The sequence below is a fragment of the Nomascus leucogenys genome, chromosome 15 (genome assembly GCF_006542625.1).
Source record: "Nomascus leucogenys isolate Asia chromosome 15, Asia_NLE_v1, whole genome shotgun sequence".
Classification (NCBI taxonomy): Eukaryota; Metazoa; Chordata; class Mammalia; order Primates; family Hylobatidae; genus Nomascus; species Nomascus leucogenys.
In genome coordinates this window covers 85965832-85990217 of record NC_044395.1, presented here as the reverse complement: position 1 = coordinate 85990217, position 24386 = coordinate 85965832, and the positions used below count along the sequence as shown (strand labels likewise).

Genomic DNA, 24386 nt, shown 5'->3' with positions numbered 1-24386 from the left:
AGTAAAATAGCAAAAAAACAGTATGCAAATACAGTCTGTCATACTCCAAAATCTACACTCTGATGCATGTTGCTTGGCACCGGGATTGTTTTACTAATGTCAAATTATTTAGTATCATAGCAGAAAAGGCATTTGATGGCAATTTCCAACACAATTATACAGGGCAATAATGTATAAAAGAGAATATATTATAGTGAGGGTAACCTCACTAAGATGGCTTGTAAATGTCATGCAAGCACAGAGGTAACTCATCAGCAGCCAGAAATGAAAAGGCAGTTTTAGTTTCTCTCTGCCTTACATACCATGTTATTTACATAGATCTAATAAGAAACAAACCCTGTCTTTAGGAAGATGACATTTGAGGACTCAAGAAAGTAATGAATTTCAGGTGAGTTTAATTTCATAATGTATGCTGTTCGGAATTTTGTGCTCATAATTTAATTAAGTTCCTTTTAAGTCTATTTTTGAAATGTAATCTTCATAATCTCTTGGTATTATGATTACTTTAAAAATACTCCTTGTTTGAAGCCACATTTCATTACATCTCTTCTCATCTATCCTACCGTTCACTCTCTTGTGGAACAATTGTGCTTTCTCATACTTGTTTTTTTAAGAACTTGAGGACAAAGAAGGTGAACAACTACTTGAAAAAAAGAAAAATGCTATAGGGTGAATTTTAATTGTAGAGTTAGAGTGTTTGTCATGGGTGAGGGTTATCTTGAGATCTTCAATGTTTTTTCTCAACATCTAAAGACTTCCCTCAGTCCATAGGAATGCTTTTTTTTTTTTTTTTTTCACTGAGAAAAATAGTATATCCGTGTGTCTGTGTATTTTTATTTTTTTATTTTTCTAAATTACGGATCCATGGCCAATGTGATGGCTCACACCTGTAATCTCAGAACTTTGGGAGGTCAAGGCTCCCAAATGTGCTCATAATTTAACTTACTAAGCTCCCTTTAAATCTTTTTTAAAAATTTAATCTTTATAATCTCTTGGTATTATGATGACTTTAAAAAATACTCCTTGTTTGAAGATGCATTTCATTTCAAGTCGGATTGCTTGAGCTCAGGAGTTTGACACCAGCCTGGGCAGCATAGTGAAACCCCATCTGTACGAAAGATACAAAAAAATTGCCAGGCATTGTGGAGTGCCCCTGTGGTCCCAGTTGCTTGGAAGGCTGAGGCAGGAGGATCACTTGAGTCCAGGAGGTTGAGCCAAGATAGGGACATTGCACTCTAGACTGGGTGACAGAGTGAGACCCTGTCTCAAAAATAAACTAACATAAAATTATAGACCCAGGGGGTACATGTGCAGGTATTGTACATGAATGTATTGCATAGTGATGAGGTTTGAGTTTCTAGTGTACCCATCATCCAAATATTGAACATTGTGCCCAGTAGGTAATTTTTCAACCCTCACCAACCTCCCAACCTCTCCCATTTTGGAGTCCCTGGTGTCTATTATTCTATCTTTATGTCCATATGTACTCTTTGTTTGGTTCCCATTTATAAGTGAGAACATGTGGTATTTGATTTCCTGTTTCTGAGATATTTCACTTAGGATAATGATCTCCAGCTTCATCCATGTTGCTCAAAAGACATGATTTTATTCTTTTTGAAGATGCATTATATTCCATAGTGTATATATACCACATTTTTTATTCAATCATCAGTTGATATTCACCTAGGTTGATTCCATGATTTTGTTATTGTGAATAGTGTTGCGATAAATGCATTGGTGCAGGTATCATTTTGATACAATGATTTGTTTTTTTTTTCTTTTGGTAGATACCTAATAGTGGAATTGCTGGGTGGAATTATAGTTTTGTTTTTAGTTCTTTGAATAATCTCCAAACTGCTTTTCACTTTGACTGAACTAATTTAGTTTCCCACCAAACATTCCCTTTTCTCTACATTCTCAGCAAGATCTCTTGTTGTTTTATTTTTAAATAATAGCCATTCTTATTACTGTAAGATGGTATTTCATTGCAAACTTTATTTGCATTTCTATAATGGTTAGTGATGTTGAACATTTTTTCATATACTTGTTGGCCATAGATATGTCATTTTCTTTTCACAAATATCTATTAAGATCGTTTGCTCATTTTTAATGGAGTTATTTTTTTTATTATTTTACTGTTGAGTTGTTTGAGTTTCTTGTATTTTCAGGATATTAGTCCCCTGTTGGGTAATTTGAAAATATTTTCTCTCATTCAAGAGGCTGTCACTTCACTGTGTTTACTGTTTCTTTTGCTTTACAGGAGCCCTTTAGTTTAATATGATCTAATTTGTCTATTTTTGCTTTGTTGCCTGTGCTTTTGGGGTCTTAGTAATAAAATATTTTCCTAGACCAATTACTTGAAGAGTTTTCTTTATGTTTTTTTTTCTAATAGTTTTATAGTTTTGGGTCTTATATTTAAGTCTTTAATCCATCTTGAGTTGATTTTTGTATATGAAGAGAAATGGGGCTCCATTTTTGTTCTTCTGGATATGGTTAACCAGTTTTCCTAGCACAATTTATTGAAAAAGGTGTCCTTTCCCCAATGTATATTACCCACAGTTTTGTAGAAGATCAGTTGGCTGTACATATATGGCTTTATTTTGGGGTTCCCTATTCTGTTTCATGTGTCTATGTGTCTATTTTTATATCAAATTACACACTATTTTGATTACTAGAGCTTTGTAATGTATTTTTAAGTCAGATAGTGTAATGCTTTGTTCTTCGTGCTCAGGATTGTTTTGGTTATTCTTTTATTGTTCTACACAAATTTTGGTATTGTTTTTACTGTTTCTATGAAAATTACATTGGTGTTTGATAGGGATTGAATTAAATCTGTAGATTGCTTTCAGTGGTATGGTCATTTTAACAATATTAAATCTTCTGATTGATGAGCCTAGGATGTTTTTCCATTTGTTTGTATGCTCTTCAATTATTTTCATCAATGTTTTTTAGTTTTCCTTGTAGAGATCTTTCACCTCTTTGCTTAAATTTATTCCTAGTATTTTATTCATTTTTTGTGGCCATTTTAAATGGAATTGCCTTCTTGATTTTTTCAGCTCTTTTATTATTTATTTATGGAAATGCTAGCAATTTGTTATGCTGATTTTATAGGCAGCAACTTTCCTGAATTCGATTATGAATTCTAAAAGTTTTGTGGCAGAGTATTTTGGCTTTTCTAAATATAGAATTATGTTATTTGCCAAAAGGGAGAATTTGACTTCCTCTTTTCCAATTTGGATGCCTTTTATTATTTTCTATTGCATAATTGCCCTGTCTAAAACTTCAATGCTATGCTAAATAGGCATGGTGACAGTAGACATTCTTGTCTTGTTTCAGTTATTAGAGGAAAGACTTTTAACTTTTCCCCATTAAGTATGATGTTAGCTGTGGGTTTGTTATATATGGCCTTTTATTTTTTTGAGTTATGTTCCTTTTTCTGCCTAGCTTGCTGAGAGTTTTATCGTAAAGGAATGTTGAATTTTATCAAATGATTTTTATGCATGTATTGAGATAATTACATGTTTTTTGTCCTTCATTCTCTTGACGTAATGTATCATATTTATTGATTTGCATATTTTGAATCATCCTTGCATCCATGGTATAAATCTGACTTGATCATACTATGTGACTTTGTTGACGTGCTGTTGGATTCAGTTTCCTAGTATTTTGTGGAGAATTTTTGCATCTGTGTTCACCAGATAAATTAACAGCTAGAATAACCAAGAAGTGAAGAGGAAAGACCCAAACAAACAAAATCAGAAATGAAAAAGGAGACATTACAACTGATACCACATAAATACAAAAGATAACCAGAGACTATTTTGAACAACTATATGCTAACAAACTGGAACGCCTAGAGCAAATGAAAAAATTCCTGGAAACATACAGTGTACTAATATTTAATCAGGAAAAGATAGAAAATTTGAACAGACCAATAACAAGTAGCAAGATTGAATCAGTAATAAAAAGTCTCCCCCATCAAAAACAAACAAACAAACAAAAACCTAGGACTGGATAAATTTGCTGCCAAATTCTGCAAAGCATATGAAGAAGAACTAATACCAATCTTCCTCAAACTATTTCAAAAAATTAAAAAGGAAAAAATTATCTCTAACTCAATCTTAGAGGCCAGTATTATTTTGATACTGAAACCTACCAGGGATATCATATTAAAAGAAAACTACAGTTCAATATCCCTGATGAACCTAGACCCTATTTGTCAGGCCTCTGAGCCCAAGCTAAGCCATCATATCCCCTGTGACCTGCACATACACATCCAGATGGTACACATCCAGATGGCCAGTTCCTGCCTTAACTGATGACATTCTACCACAAAAGAAATGAAAATGGCCTGTTCCTGCCTTAACTGATGACATTATCTTGTGAAATTCCTTCTCCTGGCTCATCCTGGCTCAAAAGCTCCCCTACTCAGCACCTTGTGACCCCTACTCCTGCCCGCCAGAGAACAACCCCCCTTTGACTATAGTTTACCTACCCAAATCCTACAGAACGGCCCCACCCCTATCTCCCTTCACTGACTCTTTTCAGACTCAGCCCACCTGCACCCAGGTGATTAAAAACTTTATTGCTCACACAAAGCCTGTTTGGTGGTCTCTTCACACAGACGCGCATGAAACTATTACATCTCTTAAGGGAAGAATCTTTTATTTTTTTTCTGCCTCCCCATTTGCCTTCACAACTTCCTGCCAGCATTATTACATTTGCATTTCTCAAATTTATCCCCTCCCTCTTTTTCAGCTAACATGTCACTTGCCAAAATGACACTATTGCTCACTTAGAATATGGCAATAGTCTTCTAATGACTCTCCCTGTCTCCGGCTTTTTGCCCTCCCTTTTAACTACTTGTGGAATCTTTCTAAAATTCGAATCTGGTCAGTGTTTCCCCTTCTCAGACACTTTAATCAATTTGCCAGTGGCTTCATGGTACAGATTACATAACAGGCTGAGAGATAAGCCTAAGAAAGAACAAAATTACCACATTAAATGTCCTTTTAAACATATTACAAAGAAATAAAATGTTATGCTTGGCATTTATATGCTTAATGATTTTATGGGAGAAAAAGAAATGGAAGAATAGTGGATCAATAATTTCTATCTTCAAAGCGAAAATTGCCCTGAGTTTTGATAAAACTAAGTCTTAAGATGATGTGGGCATCTTTCTAACTTATGCCTATATATGTGGCAAGCAAAATTTATTTCAAAATATTTTTATGATTGCTTAGTATTTGCTACTTTGGGGTCACCTTTGGGAGCAGCAAGAAAGCCATTACTACTGATAGGGGTGTTTTAGGAATAACATGTTAAAAGGAAATGGAACCAGAGAGGTCTGTGTGTGTGTGTGTGTGTGTGTGTGTGTGTGTGTGCGTGTGCGCGCATGCGTGTGTTACAAACTTGATGGAGAATCAGTTAATTTTCTCTTCACATTTCTACAAATGCCTTTGAAAAGAATTCAAAGATATATGTCAGGAAATCAAGATCTATAAGTAATGTTATTTGATATTCATCAAGGAAGATGAACTAGTAAAAATTTATTAGGATATTATTTCAGATCATTCTAGGATGCTAACCAATGCAGCAGCATCAAAATATCATAAAGTTAGTTTAGGCTGACATTTTTAACCAATTCCATAATGTACCCTAATGTTTATACACATAAGCTTTAAAAAGCATATACTGACCTACAAATAAAGTATTTTAAGTTTAGAAATGTGCTTTTTTTTTTTTGCCCTTTAAATGCCATGATGCTGACATATAGGTAAGACATCAAAATCTGCCTGAATAAAATTCTTAGATTTATGTAATACCTTGTAAATGTTCTTAATACCTTGTTCATTGTCATCTGCAAAATTACTCTGGTCATCTCAGGTAATTATTTAAATGTATGTACTTAGCAATAGAATGGAGACAATATAGCTAAAGAAATGATAGAATATAGAAAGAATGGAGTGATTAGCTAACAGCAAACAACTGGTCAGAAAGAGATGTATGGAATACTGATAACCATTATCTGGGCTAGTGAAGGGAGATCATCTTATCAAGAAGCAAGAAAATGGTGAGAATAAATAGACCTTTTCTTAGAGTCTGCTTTTGTTCCTAGGTTAAGAATATCCATTGTTCATAATGTTGGCTATAAAATCATATACCTAGGGGCTCTTAAAAAGCTCATTTCCCATAATGAAATCCAGGCCAATTAAATCAGTACCTCTGGAGATGGAACTCTGGCAGGAGAATATTTACAGTTCCATAGTTATTAAAATGCATGGCACAGGTTGAGAACCACTGATCTATGATGTTTCCAGGTGTACTTATTGAGGGTTCTTGGAAAATTTTCTGCAACAGATTTTTGGCAAAGAAAATAAAAATAATAAAAAAAACCCTCTTTACTTTAAACCTGCAGATACCAAGCAGAATGTAATTTGCATTCAGATGTCTTCAAGCTCCTGGGTAGGGCCCGTTGCCAGAAATGACTTCAGCATTTCCAAACAAATATGAAATATTGACAAATAACCCTTGTCCAATTATGGAGGTCCAACAGCCATAGCCTTTAAGTTGTAAAGTTTAATTAAGTCTAAGTCAGTGATTTATATGGAAATAAACAGCCTGGGGTTGAGCTTGGGGGTGGAATTCTGTTTTCTAGTATACGATGCCATTACTTTTGTAAATCTTCATTTCTTTTCTGAATAGCTTTTTATTCGTTCATTTCTGATGTACCTATTGCATTTGATGCTATAATTTCTAAAGTTAAATGTACTCTGAGAATTCTGCTGTGCTTTTAAGAAAACTGCAGTCATACATAACTGATTAGATAGGTTCTCACATAAACAAGAAAATGTGGTAAGAGTTAAATTTGAGAAAACTTTTTTCCTATCAAATAACCTTATTTATATCCTTTTATAATATTACCCAGGTTCACTAATATTAACATAATATTGATTTTGTACATTTATCACTTGCTTTCTTGATGCTGGTCACTTCGTATATTCAATATGGTCATCTTAAGATTGATCATATTCAGACTAATTTTTCAATAAGAACAGATAACTTTGTGGCATTTTAACTTATCCCAGACTCATTCCTTTCTTCCCAACTCAGCAGTAACTGTGAAATTAGCCTACATTCCTGGTACTGGAGGGGAGAGAACAGAGCTCATTCTCAAATAATGATAATTATTTGAATAAATAAATTAAGAAAAAAGACAAATTCCATATGCACATCAATTTCAAATTTCATGTAAATGTTCTGTCCTCAAAGAGGTGGAACACAAATTCCCAAAAAGTACAATATGAAAAGTGGAATAAAAAAGTAACTTTGATGTAAAGAAACCAAATTATCATTACTTCAGCCACAAGATACCAAGATCAATATCCAGTCATAATAGTATGCACATTCAACAAAATACCTAATTCTTTAAAACTGCCAAGGTTATAAAAAATGAGGAAAGTATGTGAAAAATTTGTATCGGAGATATAAGGAGATATGGACTTTGTTTAGTAATAATCTGTCAACATTAGTTAATTAATTATATTAAATGCACCATCCAAATATGTTCATAAAAGGGGAATCTGAGTGTGGACTATACGGGAATTATCTATATTGTCTTTGAAATTTTTCTATGAATGTAAAACTATTTTTTAAAATAAAATGTATTAATATTTTTCTGTGAATGTAAAACGATTTTTAAAAATAAGATGTATTAAAAACAATATTTTTCTGTGACTGTAAATCTATTTTTAAAATAAAATGTATGTATTAAAAATATTTTCTGTGAATGTAAAACTATTTTTAAAATAAAATGTATTAAAATACTATCAAGAAAATAGTTGACGTGTATTTTCTTATTTAAAATTTATTACTTAACTGTTTAAAGATGAACTGAAAACATATTTTTAAATTTATATGGCCTAGATATAATCTTTGTATTTGTAAAGGCTTCTGTGTTGAAAAACCCATAGAACTCTTCATGTAGAATGTAATATACTGCTCTAAATCACAATTTTATTGTTCCTAGCTTATAATTGCCTCTTAGGCCAACCAAAATTTTAGGGAGACTAAAAAGTTGATGCATAATAAATACTATTGCTTTCACCATTGGGCTGATTATCTAGAATTTAGAGTTTAATAAATATATCCCTTTGTTACCCCTTTGTTGCTTCCCCAGTGATTTTTAAAGAGTGCTTTGTCTAAGCTTGCCTTGCCTCTCCCTGGTTCAACAGATTACATACTCTGAAATTGTACTTATTATGTCAAAATGTTGATTCAACCATTCTTAAAGATGGTCAGTAAACTACTTTTACTTTACTCCTACTTGGATATAGCTCATAATGATATTTTAATCAGAATTACTTTTTTTTTTTTTTTTTTTTTTTGAGACAGAGTCTGGCTCTGTCCCCTAGGATGGAGTGCAGTGGCACCATCTCGGCTCACTGCAAGCTCCGCCTCCCGGGTTCACGCCATTCTCCTGCCTCAGCCTCCCGAGTAGCTGAGACTCCAGGCGCCCGCCACCATGCCCTGCTAATTTTTTTGTATTTTTAGTAGAGACAGGGTTTCACTATGTTAGCCAGGATGCTCTGGAACTCCTGACCTCGTGATCCGCCCGCCTCGGCCTCCCAAAATGCTAGGATTACAGGCTTGAGCCACTGCGCCCGGCCTAAATTCTTAATATAACCAGATAAGTAATAAACATTGCCAAAATGCAACATTGATACCAAGTGTTTTAAATGTTTATTTTCTTTAATTTGGTATTGGGCATTACAAGAAGGTGTTAAAATGTCAAGAGTTCCTTCTCTTTTTTTCATACTTTGTTTGGTCATTCATGCATGCATTCATTCACCAAGTAATCTAGTTATAAATCCTGCTACTCATTCACTCATCCATTCATCCTTTAACTTTCCACTCAGTTACTCACGTATCAATCCATTGTTCATGCATCCATCCATTTGCCCGCTCACCCATCTACCAATTGATAATTTGTCCATTCATATATCTATCTTATTATGCTTTCACTCTTAAAATGATCCATCCATTCAGGCAGCCACCTAATTTTATGAAAGATAATTGTTTGCCATCAGGCCAGGCAATAGAAGTAGGAAGGAGAATAATATTGAGCTTATCTAGACAAGAAAGGATTTCCCCTATTTTTTTGCACATTTGATCTCTTTTAGTTAGAATATTGATACATTTTTGCAAGTGCTTTACAAAAAAATCTAACCATTGTTATTTGTCTTTTGCTCACCTAAATTATGACTCCTTAAATAAATGATCTTTAATTTGGCTGCACAGTCCAAATATAAGTATTTGAAAAAAATTAGATATTCAGGCTTCAAACTAAATGTCCCAAATTAGAATATTCAGCTGTTTACATAGATTACCGATGTTTTTAAAATATCTGTATATGGATTTTGATGCAGAGGAAGAACTGAACACAACAAGCTCAGAGCAAGCATATGATATAATTTTCATTCGATATAGTATTTCCTCCAGCACAGTTCAGTAGAGCACTTACATATTTTAAACATTCTTAGTGTAGAATGTAAACCCTATATACTTTCAAGCTAAAGGGAAATTTAATGTCAACACACCCAAAATATGTAGAAGTATATATTTAATAAAAAATTACATTGGCATAGTGAAGAGAACAGCAATGTATTTTGGAACTGATCCGTATTTATTAAAGAAAAATAAATATTAGATTTAAGAATAGAACTTTCAGCCAAGTGCGACGGCTCATGCCTGTAATCCCAGCACTTTGAGAGGCCAAGACAGGTGGATCACTAGAGGTCAGCAGTTCAAGACCAGCCTGGCAAACATGATGAAACCCAGTTTCTACTAAAAATACCAAAAAATTAGTTGGGCATGGTGGCACATGCCTGTAGTCCCAGCTACTCGGAAGGCTGAGGCAAGGAGAATTGCTTGAACCCAGAAGGCGGAAGTTGCAGTTAGCTGAAATCATGCCATTGCACTCCAGCCTGGGTGACTCGAGCGAGACTCTGTCTCAAAACAAATAAAATAAATTAAAGAAAAGAACATTCTTCTCATGATTTCATGGGAAAACTCTCCAATTTTCAAGAGGTGTTTTTGAAGAAACACTTCTGAAGTTATTCTTAATTTCTCACCCAAGATCAGAGGTATACTTATAAGGAGTGGGTGGCTAAGGGTCTAAAATACATTGGTCACTTTTGAATAGATAGCAGGGTTAAGGAATTAAAGAACTGTTTTCTCATGACCTTCTTTTATCCCGACTTTCGGAACTTTCTTCTTTATTTAGGCCACTTTCAGTGCTCTCTCTATTGAACTATTTGTCCATTCTACAAACCCAACCCTTTCTTGATCCCTGTAGCTTTAAGTAAATCTTGAAGCCAGGTTATGTCAGTTCTCCAATTTTGCTTGTTTCATTCAATATGGAGTTGACTTTTTTTTTTTTTTTTTTTTGCTTCTCCATGTAAAGCTCATAATTACTTTGCTGAAAATCATCAAGAACAAAAAAGCTTTCTGAGATTTTGATTGGGATTGCACTGTCTCCATAGGGCAAACTGGGAAGAACTAACATACTGCCAATATTGAGTCTTCCTATTCGTAAACCTAGAACATCTTTCCAGTTACTTAGTTTTTTCTTGAAGTCTTTCATCAGAGTTTTGTAGTTTTATTCACACAGATCTCATAATTTTTTTTTTAGATTTTATCTAAGTATTTTATTTTTTGGTGTTAATGGAAGTAGAAATACATTTTTAATTTCAAATTCTAGTTGTTCACTGCTGGTACACAGAAAAGCAATTGGCTTTTGTATATTGCTCTTCTGTATTGCAATCTTGCTATGATTACTTTTTAGTTCCAAGAGAGATATTTTGAGATGATTTTTTCAGATTTTCTGTATATATTATCATGTTATTTACATACAAATGTAGTTTTATTTGTTCCTTCTTTATGTGCATAACTTTTTTTTTTTTTTTTTTTTTTGAGACGGAGTCTCGCTCTGTCACCCAGGCTGGAGTGCAGTGGCGCAATCTCGGCTCACTGCAAGCTCCGCCTCCCGGGTTCAAGCCATTCTCCTGCCTCAGCCTCCCGAGTACCTGGGACTACAGGCGCCCACCATCACGCCCGGCTAATTTTTTGTATTTTTAGTAGAGACGGGGTTTCACTGTGTTGGCCAGGATGGTCTCGATCTCCTGACCTCGTGATCCGCCCACCTCGGCCTCCCAAAGTGCTGGGATTACAGGCGTGAGCCACCGCGCTCGGCCCATAACTTTTATTTTCCTTTCTCCCTAGTCCCTCTGTTTTTCACACACACACACACACACACACACACACACACACACACACACACACCCTTTATTTCAATAGCTAGGATTTCCAGTATAATGTTGAAACGTAGTGACAGGGAACACTCGGCTTTGTTCCTGATTTAGCAGAAAGCATCTAGTTTCTCATCATTAAGTATGATGTTAGTTGTATGCTTTTTGTAGATTTCACTTTAATCAAATTGAGGTTCTTTACTCCTAGTTTACTGAGAGTTATATGTGTGTGCGTATACATATATTTATTTTATAAATATTATATATATTCATGATATATAGTCATGAATGAACGGATGTTGGACTTTGTCAAATGGTTTTTATGCATCTGTTGATATTATCAAATTCTTTTCTTCTTCACCTCACTGTTCTGTTACTCTAAGAGAACTCTGAATAATACACTTTCTTAGGGGTGCTTTCTCTGACCCTTCTAATTTTGTTACCCTTTTTATACACCTCTGAGCATTATACTAGCTATATGTTTATTCTTGTAATTCTACTTGCAGTACTATTTTATTCATTTGATAAGTTGTGGACTGATACCTGTTTTGAGACATAAACTACTTGAGGGGAATGATATGTATTCATTGTCTGTGAAAGATTTCACAGTATCTGCATCCAGTTGTTTCTCAATTTGCAGTTATTGAATTAATTAATATGCATTTGCTATGTGCTGGAAATCATGCTTGAGTCTAGAGCTTCAGAAGTGATTTAAGAAAACAACTAAAAACTTTTAAAACCATGGAGGAGATATCAAATACATTGTTTGACCATAAGTGCAGAGGTAGAGGTATGCACACATTGCTAGAAATTCATAATCATGTTAATAGGCCTCTGTATGTGCAATCAGTGTGAAATTTTGGAGTACTGGGTCTAATTGTATTTTGAATAGTGTATAAGTGTTGGCCAAGGTTTGAGGTATACCAGGGGAAAACTTGAGAGCATTAGAACTGGGAGTAATGCAAGAGACATAAATATAAACTTTCAATATGATGTATAAAAAGAGAAAGATCTCTTATCCCAAAGTTAGTATTCAGCAAGATTTTCTATATAATATGAGACTTAAATTGAAGTTGTATGAAAGAGTAAGAATTATCTGAGTAAAGAAAATATGGAAAGGCATTTCAGGCAGAAGTGGGTGGGGACAAGAAAACATGAGCAGAAGAACAAAAATAAGAAATATAAAATTATGTAATATTTAGGACTTTCAGTGACAAATATTTATAGCAGGTCAAGATTGATAAAGAAAGAGGCTGTCAGCAGTTCATAGGGAGCTTATATATCATTATTGAGACTAGAATTTATCTAATAGAGACTATTAAATGTACTAAGTATTTTAGAAAGGGGAACATGATAGAAACTCTCCTAGCCACAATTTGGAAAACATCTTGGAGGCACAGAAGAATGGGCAGACAGTTCTCTCAGGCAGCTGCTCTTGCAGAGATCTGGATGATGTCATGACAGTGCAGACTAGAATGGGAGAGGTAAGGATGCAGAAAAGTAGTAGGGAGAAGCAAGTTACTTTGACTTTTCTCTGTAGTTATAAATTAATCACCCAATTATTACAGATACATTTTACCTCATCTTATTTATTGTAGGCTTCTACATCTCAGAATTAGATAAGCAAGATACTGTGCTTTATTCCTTTCAGGTTTTTCAACTAAGAAAATGGTAAGGTTGAGTAGGGGAATACATGAGAATGATGCATTTTGACATCTAACTACGTTGCTAATCTCTCAGTGGCAAGTAGCTATCTTTTAGGAGAAATGTGCCCCTTGCCACTGGCATCTGGTTTACAATTTGCAACACTTAAAGTTTTTTATTTTACATTTATAAAGAGAAGGCACTGTCCCTCTACTTTTTTCTACAAATTCACTTTCACAAAACTGTTTTATAGATGTAACTATGCATCAAGAGTGTATCTATTCTTTTTAATGTTTAATTGAAGTCAATGAAGCCTTAGTAAATAGTGAAGTCTGAAGATTTTATACACTGTTGGATAAGGTCTTAGAGTATCTGCACGTGAATACATATTTTAGCTTTATATTCCCCTATCAGCAACTTACAGGTCAACAAAGTCATCTTTTATTATTTAAGAAATATGAACTCCTCATGCTCTATTATGCTTCTGTGCCTTTGTTTATGCCATTCCCCTTACCTTAAGCATCCTTTGGCAATTCTTGCACTTTGCTAACTCAATGGTCATGACACTTCATCAAAGTCTACATTGTTTTCTTACTTTGAACATAATTTGTCTGTTTGCTTCTCTGATATATAGTGGTGGTATGGGAACAAATTTTAAATGATTATTGAGAGTATTAAATGAGGTCATGTGTGTGTACATTCTTGGCATAGTACCTGTCACATAAAAAATATTCAGCAAATGGGTGGTATTATTATATTTCTACATTCATAGAAATGTTGGAGGTATATTAAATGCAGAGGCTAGATCTTACTTATTTCATTTGCTTGGCAGATAGATGAGGTCCTTCAGATTAGGGAGAATGGCATTTAATAACTGTTTATTGATTGAATATGTCAAAAGATGTCATGGAAAACATTGAATACTGGCTCAGTATCAGGGTCTTACCGTTCTGTAAGTGAAGGAGGCAGATACTAAAATACTGACAATGCAAAGCAGAGTGAGATAACTGAGCTTTAGAGCATTGTGTGTACCCAGAAGTTAGGGATAAATGTATTTGCCCTAATCAAAAATGAAGATCAAATTAATAATGACAGTGAAATAAATAACAATAGCTACAAGATCAAACATTTACAAAGAACATAGTCTGTGCCCGGCATTGAGGTAAACACTTACATTATCACATTCAATCATCACAACAAGATTTATGTCAGTTTTACTGATGAAGTAGTGACCCAGATGCTAAACAAGTGTCCATAAGTCACACAACTAGTGGCAGACCCAAGATTGATATCAAGATCTTTTAAACTGTGGGACCAGAGACATTAATCATCATACTAAAATATAAGAAGAATTGGTGCAAAACTCTAATCAAGAGAGTTCGGTAAGGTCTCCTAAAACAGGGGGCCACAAATAAAGGGTAATACTAAGGGTCTGAATGTGCTATAAGGAAAATTCTGAAAGACTTGTTATTGGGCCAAAAGGCATCTTTCATGGAAAACAGCGCACTGTTTGGTATATACTTTTCTGGGTTATTTGTTTTTTTGAAGTTTGCGATTTTCATTTTCTTTGACTTATTTTACAACTTTGTAGAGATAGAAGTCAATTTGTGGAAAACCAATAATCATGTAAATAATTATTGAGTATAAACATGTAATACACTGTCTGGTTGAAGTTCAATTGACTTCCCTTCTTTACTGTAGAAGAAGCCAATTTTGCATCTATTAAGGATGCCATCTGATATGTGTTGAGGACTGTGTGAAACATAACAGTATGAAAACATAAGCTTATATGGTAGTATTTGCAGTGTGGGTACTTACCCAAAGTTTTCATTAATCCCTATAAGCATCTTGTGTATAAATGTAATGATTAACGTTTTTAGTGCTATATAACCAAGTACTCAATAAATATCAGATGAATGGATTAATCTCTGCTCAAACTCAGAGCTATAGTAGCTGTGTAGCTATAACATTCTAGCAAGCATTCTTATATATTTTCACATTTAAAATTCATAAATCACAACTATTAGTAGAGGCAAGGAAATAATAAACAACCTTCTTATTTATTGAATTTGAAATGGAAATAAAAATGCTAGCAGTAGTTCTGGAATTCCTAACAGGAAAAATAATGCAAATTTAACCATGCCTTAAAGGTGACTCGTTAAGGAGTATGAAGCAGAATGATTTCAGAGCCAATGCCACAGTGACAGGGCAATCATGTATCACTGTGTCAGAGTTGTATGGAGATGTAGCTTTTACCTTGAGATAGAGAAGGGCTATAAGACTTTCTACTCTCAGGAGATTATCTTGTGGGTATGGTTTGTGTCTCTCACATCTAAATATAAGTATATAGATCAAACCTATCTCAGGTGTGCCTGTGAAGCATCATGGAAAAGGGAAAATATATTTTACTTTTCACTCTATGAGTTTAAATCTAATGTAATGAGTTAAATTCTAAAATATAATTCTGTAAAAGATAAACATGAAAAATAGAAGGGATCAATATATGATTCATTGACCACTATGTGCCAGGCTTTGTAGTAATTTATAAACAGTATTTAGACTCTTACAGCATCCCTATACAACAGTTGTTATTTTCATTCGCTGAGATAGGTTCAAAAATAGACAACAAATTCACTCTGTGCCAGTATGTTAAAGGCACCTGGAGATGAGAATGTAATATTGTAGACTCTGTCTCCAGATAACAGTCAAATAAAATATGTTAACAAATTGAATTTAGTTCTTGAGGTCTATATCTATTATTCTTCTTTAATAAGGAGACTCATGTGAACCCTGTATCGAGGAAATTAAATCGTGATAAAAGCCATAATGTCCTTTGTTTCTGAAAACCTAAAATATACCAGAGCCCAAGAACTTTGGATTCTACTGAATATGTTCAAGAAGTTTTTGGCTTTATTATGTTTAATTAAATAAAACAAAGAATCCTGCCTTAGGTGAACTGGGTTGATTGCTTCCTTACAAAAGAAAAAACACAAACCACACGAAAACAAAAGGAGTGACACATACTTGTACATAATCCAGAGATTGAAAAGCAGAAAGATCTGAATTAAGAAGGTGTGACACATTTATTGATTGAAAAAAGGATCATTGTTTTTCTGAACTCTGAAAAAGTGGTCAGAAAATTTATTGAGAAATATGCTACAACATTTCTCTCTGATAAATAGAAAGCAATCCGTTGTTACAAGAGAAAGTAATTTCATATATGTAACTTAAAATATTTTCTTTCATATGTATAGTACAATATTTTGTAAGATGTATTTATAAGCATAATCACATTTGTTTCTATCCAACAATTCTAAAAGAAATATATTCGTCATATCCCCAGTTTACACCCAGGGATATTGATGAGCAGCAAGGCTAAAAGACCTGACTATGCTAAGTTGCCAGATAACTTATGAGGCTAAGAAATAACCAAGACTTTGACCACGTATATATTCCACCACACAAATTATGTTTCCTAAGCAAGAAGCAATGTCCAAATCTTCAGTAGAAAATGTTGGTTAGATATAATTAAAAATACCTATAGTTTAATCAGAAAACATCCTAAATGGCATTGTCATGTAGTGTTAGAATTTTCTCTGTATGGTTCAGCGTGCAATGCAGTCCGAGACCCAGAGAATGGGTGATTATTAATCTACACACCACTGTTAAGAATAGTTGGTGATTCTTATTAGTGGTGTGTAGAAATACTGATTGTTATCAAGAGGCACTAATTGCATAAAAGGGTTTCGGTGATTTATAGAAAAAGAGTAAATAGTTTCCACACATCATATAACATAAACCAAGACAACCTAAAAATATGAGCAGCCTCAGAGCTTTTTCATACCTGTAAGTCTGGAGGTGGGATGGCTATACTTGAAGGAATATGCTAGCTGAGGTTTTGAAAGGAGAGTTTGCAAAATCAGTGAGAAAATGAAAAAAAAAAAGATGCACTGGTGGTCACAGTTTCAGGTTGGTTTGAGTTTTCAGTTACTGCCTATGTCGGTTTTATTTTTTAGTTTCTGAATTCAGGGAATTGGCATAATCTCCACACCCTTCAATAAGAGACAAGAGAATGTTAGGAATGAAGCCTGCAATGACAGTCCATTAACAACAATTTGAGGAAAATAATCTTTAGTGTTCTAATTGGGGATCAACAAGTAACAGCAGAAACAATAGCCAACAGCACAGACATAACAATTGGTTCAGCTCACACAATTCTGACCAAGTTATTAATGATGAGAAGACTTTCTACTTGATGGGTGCCAAAACGATTGCACCAGATTAGCTGCAGACAAGAACAGAGCTTTCAATGAAAATTTCAAACAAGTGGAATCATGATCCTGAAGCATTTCTTCAATGAATCATAACAGAGGATCAAATATCAGGACAGTACAGTCCTGAAGACAAAGCACAAGCAAAGCGAGAACCACCAAGAGCTGGGAGTGCATCGGTCCGGGAACAAGTGACCTGGCCAAGAGCGAAGGTCATGGAAACAGTTTTTTGGGATGCTTAAGGCATTTTGCCTGTTGACTTCCTGGAAAGTCGAAGAATGGTAATATCTGCTTATTATGAGAGTGTTTTGAGAAAGTGAGCCAAATCTTTAGCAGGAAAACACCCAGGAAAACCACACAAGAGAGTCCTTCATTACCACAGCAAAGCTCTTGCTCATACTCTCATCAGATAAGGGCAATTTTGAGAGAGTTTCAACAGGAAATCATTAGGCATTCAACTTACAGTCCGAATTTGGCTTTTTCTGACTTATTTTTGCTCTCCATTTTTAAGGGAAGCCAATTGTCTTCAGTTAATAATGTATAAAAGACTGCATTAAAATGACTAAATTCTCAGTAACCTCAGTTCTTTAGGGGTGGAATAAATGGCTGATATCATTTTACTTACAATAGTGTCTTGAAGTTGATAGAGCTTAAGTTGAGAAATAAAGTTCACAGTTTCAAAAGGAAGGTATACCATAACCACTTAGGTTTCAAGGTTTGGGGACATAAAGGGGGTCCCTGCTCTCGGGAAATAGAGTTGTGTGGACTCTTGGCAACTAACTGTTCACACTGGACTTGGGGTCTGTGAAGACTGGGGGACCCTCCTGTAGCAATGACTCCTGGTGTCCATGATGGTAATGAAGATTGCTAAGGGTATCCATCTCACCTTTTGCCCATAAGAAGAGTACTCTCTGGTGATGATCTGATCCCAGTGAGAGAGACAATGTGGCAGAGGCAGGATGCCTCACTCCCCTCTTTATTGACTATCTTGAGCTTCTGTGCTCCACAAACATTTCACTCTTCCCTTGGCATTCCCACTACAGTTCCTCAGATATTCCAGCCAAAATATAGTTGTTTAATCATTGTTTTGGCACCTCTTGGGGTGGAGACAAAAGCCAGGCAGTTTAGTTGTTTATCTTGCTGATGTCACTCCATGGATCACTTTTAAATGAAGAATGTATCTCTTACTTCTATTCTCAAAAAGACATTATGGAGTATGTGGTTTATAGTTCCGACATGTCAAAGAAAAAAAAAAAACAAGAACAAAATAAAAAATCCAGAAAACAGGATATATATAAAGACACATATACATACATATACACTTTTCTATATAGTCACACAAATACATAAATTCAAAACTATGAAGTTACAAAGTATAACATGTACAATGGAGCTGAAGTTTATGAGCTGTGGAAAAATAATAAAGGGCACACAGTTTAGACTGAATGAGTCAAAACTTTTCTAGGGAGGCACTCAGTGATGATCTTGAAATGTGAATTTTCTATTTTGAGAAACTTCCTAAGTATAAATACATGTGCTCTGGGTGTGTGAAATCAAGAGTTTTCCATTATTCATTTTTCTTCAGATAGTTTACACAAGGTGAAAAATAATAAAAGTATTTAACTTACTTCTAGGAAAAAATACATTCGAAAAACTCTACTTTTAATTTTTTATCAGGTCCAAAATAAATTTATTTCACATTTGGTCATATTTGACAGTAGTGATCTGCGTTTTTCGCCTCTGGTCCTTGCTTACATTATGCATAATACTTGTCTTTTACAAGGTTTCATGGAAGTACTTTGGGCAGTCCTCTCAAAAGCATGTTGAGAAGGAACCTCATTCTCTTTATGAGGTTGAGATATTGTCTGAAATTATCTTCAGAGAAAGAAAAGTAATATTTTGGATGCATGTGTTCAGTACTCTGTCCAGATTTCAGACTTATCATCCAAAGACAATGGTCTTTTACATCTTGCCAGATTCCTTGAAAAAAATTGGGAGAACCTATCCGGCCTGATCTTTTCTTTAGATTGTGGGATCTTATGAGTAGTACACTGAGCATTTTAGACATGTTTCATTATTTGGCATTTCCTCACCCCAGTTGAAAGCTTAATCCAGGTCTGATATTTATTTCCCTTTTTAGTACCAGCAACACTATTCTATTTGTTTTTGATGCTCAAGGAAAACTTGTTAATTAAGATGGTTCTAATGCTATAGAAAGAGCTGGAAATTTAATGTCTCCGAGGAATGTTATTGTGTTGTATGACCTCCCTAGGCAAAGTTGAACATCTTACATCCATATTTTGAAAACACTTAAAGCATCTATTAGCTGCTTCTGGATTTCGCTCCTGGAGAACATTAAGAAGAAAACCTTGTCTGTAAATACTATGCAATAATCTTAACTGTATTTATTTCTCTAATGTCTTGGCACCCTGAACATGGAAGTGGGTTTACAACACACTGCACTGTGCTCCCCCAGTGAAGCATGAGTTTGAACCAAACAGAATAGTGGTGATGATTCATATTTTGGTTCTTCTCACTAGGGTAAGATCTCCTTTAGCTTTAGAATCATGTTTCCTTCATACACCTGCACTTAGGAAATATTCTCAGTGAATAGCACAAATACAGTGTTCAATAAATGTTGAATGAGTGAATTAAATACACTGAAAGAGATTGTGGCCTCAGTTAAAGTCATTATATCTAAAACACATGATTGAATTCCAAATGTCCACACTACTTGGTTGTCAGAATAAAAAATAATAAATTATCTGCTGATTCCAGACACATTCAATAGATGGGCATTTAAAAGGAAGCACTGGAGTGTTTACTCTATGAACACAGTTTTTGGGTTGTAGAATTATTAACCAAAGATGTGCATGTTTCTGTTTTCCTAAGTAGAATAATGAAACATATTAAATAAATATATGCAATTTTAATGGCTCAGAACTCAACTACAAATGCTAATTAATATGCTAGAATAGAGATTAGCAGGACATATTTGTAACATGCCAAATGGTAAATAATTTAATTTTTTAGGACCACATGGTCTCTATCACAATTACTTAACTCTGATGCCATAGCACAAAAGCCAAAAGGGTGAAAAGCAACGACAGGGTGAAAAATAGGCATAGCAGTGTTTCAATAAAACTTTATTTACAAAAATAGATGCCAGACCAGATTTGCTCCATAGATTCTCATCTCTGGCTCCATAATATAATAATGCTATCATTGTGTATTACTGAGATTTGAAGTAACTCTTGCACTGCCTCTAAATGTCCAATGCCTGGCTTTCAGTATCTGTGGTCCTAAATTTTCTGTTTACAGTCTTGTTTTTATTTTTGTGCTTAGAGCTTTCTAGTATTACAAATATATCCATATATTTCTACAAATATATTTATTTCTATGCACAATTTTATGTGAATATTATTAAATACTTATTACAGTAATAATCACAGGTACAAAAAATATATTTTAGATTTAAAATTTCAGGCTATATGATTATCAAGAAAAGAGCTTACTCCTTTACGCTAGAGCAAAAGGGGTTCCCAGTGCCTCAATAAGTTTAATTTAGGGAAAAGTAGCCCCTATCATACTCAATAACTGCTCCTTTCCACTCAAAATCTAGTTTAGCTATCACAGTGTCCTCACACATAAATCAGAATCACATGACAAGATGGTTAATCTATTTGCCAATAGACAATCATCAAGCAATGGATAAATTAAAAAATGGTGATCTCATATGGTCATCGAAGTCAAATTGATGGGAGCATATGATGAATATCATTTATAAAATCACATCAACAATTCTCAATTTAATTATTTACATGATTTTCAACTAAAATAATGCTGGTAAATGTCAGTTTGATCAAACATTTAAAACTAGTTTGTGGATCTCTGTATATTTTTACATATCTACATTTCGTATTCATTAAGTACAAGTACTTAATTTTTAAGTTCATTAAAATGAGGGCTATCTACTTTGATGCATACTTTTATATCATAGCTATATTCTAACATGATTTTAAACCTTCCCTTTTTCTAGCATATTTTTGGGTTTATATTGACATAAAGGCATTTAATTCTTAAAATTTCTAGTGAGAATCTTTGGTTTCATACATGTTATAGATTTGGAGAGATCCCTGCATATTAGGTACTGCATTCACTTTCATTTGAATATACTATATTGGCTTAAATAGCAAAAGAACAAAAAAAAAGGTATTTGTCTCAGCTAACACAATGATGAATTTACTGATATTCCTTTCTGTCCATTTTCTCAGATTCCAATATGATTAGGCAGCATAATTCACAGGGTTTCAGGTTAAATGTTTACAATGCATTTGGATGACAAATCTGGATGGGTATAGGGAAGACTGTCAGGCCTGAACATGGAAACGCATATGGCTCATTGAAATGGGCAGTGATGTTGATGCATGTCCACAGTCCACTCCAGCAGCCAGTAGTTCTAGGCAACTGTGTATGGTCATACATTTCCATTAAGCCAAATGTTATTCCTGGAACTTCAAAATTAGAGCACTTCACTCTCTGGAAAGACATCCAAAAATGTATCTGATTAAAAACAGCTGCAGCTGCACCCATTGAGCCGGAAAGCTGAACTGGACTCAGGGCAGCCTCTTGTCACAACTCCTGCTGTGGTTATTCATGAGTTAGAAACACGGTCATTTTGGAGACATAGGTAGCAGAGGTGAGTGAAGAAGGGTGCTGACTTTGAAATTTTTCACTGTTGTAACATTTTCTCTCATGATTAGTTCAACACTTACTTTTTTAATTTAGAAAAAGTGTATAGTTCAATAGTGCATAGGTTTCGAGAATTTAGTTTTTACAGGTTTCTGCAATTTGTACTATTCCTTTTTTTTTTTTTTTTTATTATACTTTAGGGTTTTAGGTACATGTGCACAATGTGCAGGTTTGTTACATATGTATCCATGTGCCATGTTGATTTCCTGCACCCATTAACTCGTCATTTAGCATTAGGTGTATCTCCTAATGCTGTCCCTCCCCCTCCCCCACCCATAACAGTCCCGGAGTGTGATGTTCCCTTCCTGTGTCCATGAGTTCTCATTGTTCAATTCCCATCTATGAGAGAGAACATGCGGTGTTTGGTTTTTTGTCCTTGCGATAGTTTACCGAGAATGATGTTTTCCAGTTTCATCCATGTCCTACAAGGACACGAACTCATCATTTTTTATGGCTGCATAGTATTCCATGGTGTATATGTGCCACATTTTCTTAATCCAGTCTATCGTTGTTGGACATTTGGGTTGGTTCCAACTCTTTGCTATTGTGAATAGTGCCACAATAAACATACGTGTGCATGTGTCTTTATAGCAGCATGATTTATAGTCCTTTGGGTATATACCCAGTAATGGGATGGCTGGGTCAAATGGTATTTCTAGTTCGAGATCCCTGAGGAATCACCACACTGACTTCCACAATGGTTGAACTAGTTTACAGTCCCACCAACAGTGTAAAAGTGTTCCTATTTCTCCATATCCTCTCCAGCACCTGTTGTTTCCTGATTTTTTAATGATGGCCATTCTAACTGGTGTGAGATGGTATCTCACTGTGGTTTTGATTTGCATTTCTCTGATGGCCAGTGATGATGAGCATTTCTTCATGTGTTTTCTGGCTGCATAAATGTCTTCTTTTGAGAAGTGTCTGATCATGTCCTCTGCCCACTTTTTGATGGGGTTGTTTGTTTTTTTCTTGTAAATTTGTTTGAGTTCATTATAGATTCTGGATATTAGCCCTTTGTCAGATGAGTAGGTTGCAAAAATTTTCTCCCATTTTGTAGGTTGCCTGTTCATTCTGATGATAGTTTCTTTTGCTGTGCAGAAGCTCTTTAGTTTAATGAGATCCCATTTGTCGATTTTGGCTTTTGTTGCCATTGCTTTTGGTGTTTTAGACATGAAGTCCTTGCCCACGCCTATGTCCTGAATGGTATTGCCTAGGTTTTCTTGTAGGATTTTAATGGTTTTAGGTCTAACATATAAGTCTTTAATCCATCTTGAATTAATTTTTGTATAAGGCGTAAGGAAGGGATCCAGTTGCAGCTTTCTACATATGGCTAGCCAGTTTTCCCAGCACCATTTATTAAATAGGGAATCCTTTCCCCATTTCTTGTTTTTGTCAGGTTTGTCAAAGATCAGATAGTTGTAGCTATGCGGCATCATTTCTGAGGGCTCTGTTCTGTTCCATTGATCTATGTCTCTGTTGTGGTACCAGTACCATGCTGTTTTGGTTACTGTAGCCTTGTAGTATAGTTTAAAGTCAGGTAGCGTGATGCCTCCAGCTTTGTTCTTTTGGCTTAGGATTGACTTGGCGATGCGGGCTCTTTTTTGGTTCCATATGAACTTTAAAGTAGTTTTTTCCAATTCTGTGAAGAAAGTCATTGGTAGCTTGATGGGGATGGCATTGAATCTATAAATTACCTTGGGCAGTATGGCCATTTTCACGATATTGATTCTTCCAACCCATGAGCATGGAATGTTCTTCCATTTGTTTGTATCCTCTTTTATTTCATTGAGCAGTGGTTTGTAGTTCTCCTTGAAGAGGTCCTTCACATCCCTTGTAAGTTGGATTCCTAGGTATTTTATTCTCTTTGAAGCAATTGTGAATGGGAGTTCACTCATGATTTGGCTCTCTGTTTGTCTGTTATTGGTGTACAAGAATGCTTGTGATTTTTGTACATTAATTTTGTATCCTGAGACTTCGCTGAAGTTGCTAATCAGCTTAAGGAGATTTTGGGCTGAGACAATGGGGTTTTCTAGATATGCAATCATGTCATCTGCAAACAGGGACAATTTGACTTCCTCTTTTCCTAATTGAATACCTTTTATTTCCTTCTCCTGCCTGATTGCTCTGGCCAGAACTTCCAGCACTATGTTGAACAGGAGCGGTGAGAGAGGGCATCCCTGTCTTGTGCCAGTTTTCAGAGGGAATGCTTCCAGTTTTTGCCCATTCAGTATGATATTGGCTGTGGGTTTGTCGTAGATAGCTCTTATTATTTTGAGATACGTCCCATCAATACCTAATTTATTGAGAGTTTTTAGCATGAAGGGTTGTTGAATTTTGTCAAAGGCCTTTTCTGCATCTATTGAGAGGAGTGCACCTCTAGTAAACTCCAACAGACCTGCAGCTGAGGGTC

The 24386-nt window shown here is 34.9% G+C and overlaps 1 long non-coding RNA gene across 1 annotated transcript; it reads left to right on the top strand.

The window, feature by feature from the left end:
* The first annotated feature begins 1819 nt into the window (after positions 1-1819).
* Positions 1820-22728, top strand: LOC115838574. Its single transcript, XR_004033587.1, has 3 exons — positions 1820-1883; positions 4600-4602; positions 22694-22728. It is a non-coding gene; the product is annotated as an uncharacterized LOC115838574 (long non-coding RNA).
* The last annotated feature ends 1658 nt before the right edge of the window (positions 22729-24386 follow it).